Genomic DNA, 7,542 nt, shown 5'->3' on the forward strand with positions numbered 1-7,542 from the left:
GACTACAGGACCAGCAGTTTCCCTTATACTATGCAATATTTTATGTAAAAAATTTATGAAAAAAAACCCATTTCTTTTTCTTTTTTCTTTTCTGTTTTTTAATAATGTAGGAATACTGCTATTTATTCAGTCATTGATTAAGCTGATTGAATTGGGCATGAACTCCACATTACTTTTTTAAAAAATGCTATTCTGAATGTTAACTTTATTTTATTATATTATTATCTCCCCCTTTTTTTTGATTCACCGTGAGATACAGCTACGAGACTTTCATATTTGAGCTTCAGTCATATAATCATCAAACACCCATCCCTTAACCAGTGCACACTTTCCACCACCAAAATCGCCTACCCCCACCCCCACCACATTCCAGCCTTTCTCCTGCTTGTGTGGCAAACAATTTCCCCCATACTATCTACTTCAGTTACTTGGATATATCAACACCAGTCTCACCACCACTCAAACCTACTGAAAAGGCAATGCCAGACAATTTATTTTGTATTGCTTGTTATGGATAGAATATAATATCCAGGAAATTCTTTGTTATTCTCTTCCGGGAGCTTTAGTTCATAGTCTCTGGGTCTTGGCCCTTGATGAGATTACATAAACCAAGGGCAGTTTTGGGGTGTGACTGCCAAGCTACTGGAAAACTGGGGACCTGCGGGGAAGAGGCCCAGTTCCAATCCAAGCAGGCTTGGGGATCTCAGTCATGGGTTCCCACATATCTGGGTTTTCCTGCAGGTGAGGTTCTGGTGAGTTCATCCCATCTTGAGTGAGGCTCATCTGAGTATGAGAAGAGTGGTCTTGGGTTGGGTTGTGGAGGTTTTTGGCTGCCGGGGTTCTACTTGGAGCAGGGAGGGAAACCCAACCCACACTTCATCCAAGGTGCCCCAGTGAAGACAGCCTGGCAAGGAGTCAGCGCATTCTGTGGCACTCTCTTCTGGAGCTTTAATTTATAGTCTCTGGGCCTTGGCCCTTGATGAAAAAACCATTTATTTTTCATTTTGGTTTTTGGGCCACACCCACTGGTGCTTAGGGTTACCTGGCTCTACACTCAAGAATTACTCCTAGAGTATCACATTAAGTGAAATGAGTCAGAAAGAGAGGGACAGACATAGAATGACTACACTCATTTGTGGAATATAAATCAACATAATGGGAGAAAACACCCAGGGATATTAGAGATAAGGACTGGGACAATTGCTCCACAACTGGAAGCCGCCTCATATGATGGTGTAAAATGCAGCTGAGATAGAGAAGGGACCACCAAGCAAAGGATGCTTGGAGGGCTCCCTCAGGATGGGAGATGCATGCTGAAAGTAGACTATAGACCAAACGTGGATGGGGGGGATAAAGTGGGGGTGGTTGAAGGGATACTGGGAACATTGATAGTGGAGAATGGTCACTGGTGGGGGGATGGGTACTCAAACTTTGTATGACTGAAACGTAATCATGAAAGTGTGTAAGACTGTAATTGTATTTCATGGTTTCATTAAAAAATTAAAAAGAAAAAAAAGAATTACTCCTGGGGGTGCACAGGGGACCATATAATATGGTGGGAATTGATCCGGCCAACTGCATTGCAAGGAAAATGCCCTACCTGTTGTACTATCTCTCTGGCCCCCAAAAAACATTTTTCAGTAGTATACTGAACATTTTTATACCCTTTACCTTGTTCACTGATTGTAATCTTGCCAAATTTGATTTATGTCCTTAAACACACACACAGGTGTTCTGTGACCCATTTTAAAATTAAGTTGTAAATAGACAAGTACATTTAACCTAAATCTATTGAGGATAGACATTATCTTGCATAACAAATCCTTTCACAACTAAGAAACCTAGCTACAGTAATTATTCAATAATACCATTCAATATTCATCTGTAACTTCGAAAATGTTATAGACCATTTCTCCCTATCCATGAACTAGTTTAGGAACATGCACAACATTTGAGTACTGCATCTTTCATCTCTTTCAAGAAAAGTTTGTAGTTGTGTCTGTGTGTGCGTTATTATTTCTTTAGAAATGTCAGGTAACTAGTTGTGCAAAGTGTCCCAAGTTCTATCTTTGTGCAATTCTTTCCTGACACTTAGATTTAGGACAAACTATTTTTGGTAGAAATAGTACAAAAGAAAATGTAAGGTTACCCTACTGTCAATTAAGCTACGTTTGACTGCTGGATTAAGGAGGGGACTGCTGGGGGCTGGAGCAATAGCACAGCGGGTAGGGCTTTTGCCTTGCACGCAGCCGACCCGGGTTCGATTCCCAGCATCCCGTATGGTCCCCTAGCACCGCCAGGAGTAATTCTTGAGTGCAGAGCCAGGAGTAACACCTGTGCATTGCTGGGTGTGACCCAAAAAGCAAAAAAAAAAAAAAAAAAAAAGAAGGGGACTGCTGGTGTCAATTGATTTCCTGATTTTAAAAGAGAGGCTCTCCTATTTTAAATTAATAAGTCATTTATGGGATAGTGATTTGAAACCCAGGGCTTAGCATCCAAGGATGATGTCTAAATGAGGTGCTACACTCTCATGTTTCCCTGCCCTATCTATGTACTAGGAATTCTCTCCTCAAGCTTCATTCCCAGTTCTCTGACTGTGACTTTGGCTGCTGTACTCAGGCTCTGACCTCACTGTGTCTAGAAGATTATTCCCCTGTGGATGTGAAGCATGCAGTGATGGAAGGAACAGGCAGTGAGCCATGATAGAGTGATCACTGTGTCCAGAAATGCTGGGTAGGGCTTATTATTGTGAAGCTAAAGGACGCCTTTGGTGACAAAGGAGTTTCAGTTCTGTAACTTTGGGGTGGTTACAGTTTGTGTTTTACATGATTTTTTTTTAAATCCAAAGTTGTATGGGGGTAAGACAAAGAAACTGAGGCAACATATATTTGATATGATTCTATTTTAACTGTACTTGCTACTATTTTCTGTCTGTTCTGGCTGCTTTCCCACTCCTCTTGTTTTCTGTTCTCTTCTATATTTCTAGAACTCTTTTAAAAAAAATTCTGCTTAAATTTTTTTCCAAAATTTCCAAATTTTATGTTTTCTCACTTAAGCCTTTCAATTGATCAGTGTCTACATTAAAAAGAAAAAGTCAAAGATTATCTGTCCATTCTGCCCTTGGAGATGGGGTTAGAGCTTCAGAAATTATAAAGCAATTTTCAATCATGACATAGAATATGCTAAATTGTATACTTTATGTCATAAAATATATGATTTTAGCCAATGATTATTGATAAAAATATTTCAGTATATTCTTTTTTTTAAAATGTTAAGATTTTATTTACAAAGCTTTTTTGTTGTACAGAAAGTAAAAATGCTGTTACAGTCTCAGTGTAACTGGTAGCCACGGGTGGACGCCTCCCCAGTCACAGCTACCCACGCTACAGCAAGAATCTTACACAAAACCTAACAATGCTTATGACAATTTTGTTGGGATGAAAACCCCCAAGCCTGGTTGTGGATTTCCGAGAGGGACTAAGTGAAGAAGGCGGAATGTCACAGGAACTATTCTTTGGCTCTTTGGGTGGGTGGGTATCTGGGTGGTTTATTTTTTTACTTTTTTTTTTTTAAATCACAGCTACCTTTTTTTTTTTTAAACAGCTACCAAATCCATGAGAGCAGTCCAACCAATACTGAACAGTTCTGTTTTTGCAGTTTTTTTGGGGGGTCTTAATCATCTTCTCCTTCATCATCTGTTTCTCTCTTCCTCTTTTCACCTTTCCCGCTTTCTTCCTCTTCTTCATCTTCGTCTTCATCTTCATCCTCATTGTCTTCCTCTACTTCTCCATCCTGGCCAAATTCTTCTTCCTCCCCACTGACTTCATCTTCATCCTCCTCCCCTTCTACGTCTTCATCTTCGTCTTCATCCTCTTCATCATCAAACTCTTCCTCTTCACCATCCTCATCCTCTTCATCCTCCTCATCCTCTCCATCCTCCTCCTCCTCCTCCTCGTCTGCACCATCAACCTCAGTATCTGAATCAGGAACTTCTCTATCCTCTCAGTCATAGCCGTCCAGGTAAGTCAGCTGGGGCAAGAGCTTGAAGACACTCTCTCGGTAGTCATTCAGGTTAGTAATTTCACAGTTAAACAGATCCAGACTTTTGAGACACCCCAACTTTTTCAAAGGCTCCAAGGTGCTGATATCTTTCAGTTTATTTTCACTTAAGTTTAGATGTGTAGGATTTGGAAGATTTTCTGCTAACATGTCCAGACCTCCAAAGACCCTATTTTCAAGCTTTTTCAACTTAGGTAGTTTGGGGAGATCGGAAACTGAACTCAAGCATACATTTATTAAACTGAGTAACTCTAAATTCACAAATTCATCCGTTAAGCCCTCAATTTTCCCATCTTTTGATTTGCAATTGTCCAAGACAAGTTCTCGAACCCGGGAGGGCGGGCGGGCGGCCGGGCAACGCGGAGCCCGTCGGGCCGCGCCAGGCGGCGGGCTCAGTATATTCTTAAGCAAACATTGACGAAGTTAGTTGTCTCAATAGTACTATTGTTATTTTATAATACAGTGCTTTGTTAGCCACACCATTTTCTTTAGATAAAGCTGAAAAGTAGGAAGCTCTTTTTTTCTTTCTTTATTTTGGTAGTTTCTAACCAAGTTTTGGCCCTTTAACCTGTTGTTGCCAATCAACAGATAAGTGTTATATAAAAAGTCATACTTATGAAGTTTGAAAATGAGCAAGAAATTGTTTGAAAAATAGTATATTTGCCTTTCCAAACACCACATTCCCATGATACAATAACAAATGGATTTTCTTTAATGTGCTCACCTGTCTCATTAAAGATTATTGTCATAATCAACTTTGTAACTAAATAAAATAAAGAAGCCCACACATCTGTGGGAAAAAATAATTTTTCTTGCCTTAATATGCCTAAGTATGTGTTCTGAAGCAATCCCACAAGACCTCAAAAATTCTCTTCTAAATAGCTATAGTTCAAAATAATAACAATAACATTAGAGTAGATCACATAGTTCTAAAATTTACTTTATTTCAGATATCATTAGTTTTCATAACTAAATAAATGTGTTCCAGGGATACAATTTCATACCCCAAAATGTTACCACTCTGAAATTAGCAGTTTTAAATTGATAAACTTTTTTTCCCCCTACTGATATGATTTTAAATTCAATTTTCTAAATCAATGTTAGGGATGAGGCCCCTATACAAGAATTGCCTGTACGGGCATGAACCAGCTAGTTCACATCTTCTAGTAGTTTGAGAGAAAGATCCTGAAAGAGTCTTTTGCAATGTCTTCAGATACAAAATTTTCCATATGAAGAATATTATTTTCTTGCAAATGCTAACGCAACCCCTATCTGAACTTTCTGAGATGAGAAATTTAGGTAAGTAGAATAAATATTTCAAAACATTTAAACCTACTTAATATTAATCAATAGTATCTTAAACTTAGTTGGACGTTATCCTTCTTACTGAATAAACCAAAACAACATGAAATGTACTTTTGGGGGGTCACTCCTGGTGGTGTTGGGGGGACTATAAAGTACCTGAGATCCAATCTGGGACTTCCATATGCAAAGCATGAATGAGCTCCTTTGTGCTATCTTTCTAGAGGTTTTATTAATATTATTATTTTGGTTTGTGGGCCACACATAGCAGTGCTCAGGGTTTGCTCTTGTCTCTGCACTCAGGAATCACTCATGGTTGCCTTGGGGACCATCTGGGGTGCTGGGGGCGGAACCTGGATTGGTCACATGCAAGAGAAGAATCTTAGTCACTGTACTATCACTCTGGCCCTGAATTTTAATTTTTTTAAATATGGTACTTGTGTTTTGTGGGATTCACTTTGGAAATTAAAAATCAGTGACTTTGGGTCAGGAAGATGCCTTTGCTTTGTTCGAGCACTGCTGGGTGTGGCCTGGAAGCAACATTAACAACAATGAGGGGTAGTGGAGAGAGGGTAAAAAAAGAAAACAATATAGAAATAAACCCACACATTTGTGGGGAAAAAAATTAATGACTGTACTGGGAACTTAGGGCTGGAGCGATAGCACAGCGGTAGGGCGTTTGCCTTTCACTTGGCTGACCCGTGTTCATTTCCTCCGCCCCTCTCGGAAAGCCTGGCAAGCTACCGAGAGTATCCCACCCACATGGGCAGAGCCTGGCAAGCTACCCGTGGCGTATTGGATATGCCAAAAGCAGTAACAATAAGTCTCACAATGAGAGACATTACTGGTGCCCACTCGAACAAATCGATGAGCAACGGGATGACAGTGACAGTGACTAGGAACTTAGAGCCAAAACCAGGCAGCCTTTGATGATTTCAATTCCTTTTTTAAATATTTCAGTTCTAATGACAATAAAATTGCAGTGTCATGTGTTAACAAGATCTCATTTTTAGCTTGAACTATAAAATGCCATAAAGTTTATAAATCTCTGGAAAGCAAATGTCACTGTCACTGTCATCCCGTTGCTCATTGATTTGTTCGAGCGGGCACCAGTAACATCTCTCATTGAGAGACTTATTGTTATGGTTCTGGCATATCCAATATGCACGGGTAGCTTGCCAGGCTCTGCCGTGCGGGCTCCATACTCTCAGTAGCTTGCCGGGCTCTCCGAGAGGGGCGGAGGAATCGAACACTGGTTGGCGGCGTGAAAGGCAAAAGCCTACCGCTGTGCTATGGCTCCAGCCTGGAAAGCAAATGTATAAAGTGAAAAAAAGTACTGATTACTGAAGTAAGGATAATTTTAAGGGCAATGGTCAAAATATTTGAAGTGCTGGGGAGATAGTACAGAAGGTAGGGAGCTTACCTTCCATGAAACCAACTCATATTTGATCCCTGTTACTACAAATGGTCCCCTCCTGAGTACCTCCAGGAGCGATCCCTGAATGCAGAGCCCTGACACAGCTGGGTCAGAAAAAAAATATTATAAATACAGGATTTACAAGTCCAATAACTATTTAGATTATAATAAAGCAGACTCAGAAAAAGTTATTGGGCTTGTAATTCATGTTTTGATCATAAATTTAAAAAGCATTCTCTTATACTATTTTGAAATGAAAAATAAAAGAAAAGAAAAGGTCAAAACCTGCCTTTGTGTATTTCTTCACATCTAGGTTCTTATCTTTGAGGAAGCAGTCATATGGAATCAACAATTTCTGGTGTGATGAAGTTCCACTATATAATGATTTCTCTGTATAATTAAAACACAAGAAACTGGTAAGACCACTAATACTGAAAGCATATTGAAGCCATAAAAACATTGCTTCATTGCTTCTTGGCGCATCTTTTTTTCATCCATCCTTGTTGGTTTTACTGAGGAACAAAATGAAATGATAATAGCAAGACAGTAATTCTATGGGGGTTTTCTTCTTCCTCTTATCCTTTGCAGAAGTCCAGTTCCCTCTTATCTTTCTGGACAACCCTAGGTAGTAGTGTCACATATGATTGACAACTGGATCACCCCTACCATGTGCTGTTCTCTCTCTCTCTCTCTCTCTCTCTCTCTCTCTCTCTCTCTCTCTCTCTCTCTATCTATCTATCTATCTCTCTGTGCGTGTGTGTGTG

The 7,542-nt window shown here is 39.8% G+C and overlaps 1 pseudogene; it reads right to left on the reverse strand.

Annotated features, from left to right (window-relative positions):
- Window positions 1-3,263: 3,263 nt before the first annotated feature.
- LOC101553136 (acidic leucine-rich nuclear phosphoprotein 32 family member B-like) lies at window positions 3,264-7,276 on the reverse strand (annotated as a pseudogene).
- Window positions 7,277-7,542: the final 266 nt, after the last annotated feature.

The sequence above is a fragment of the Sorex araneus genome, chromosome 10 (genome assembly GCF_027595985.1).
Source record: "Sorex araneus isolate mSorAra2 chromosome 10, mSorAra2.pri, whole genome shotgun sequence".
Taxonomy (NCBI): domain Eukaryota; kingdom Metazoa; phylum Chordata; class Mammalia; order Eulipotyphla; family Soricidae; genus Sorex; species Sorex araneus.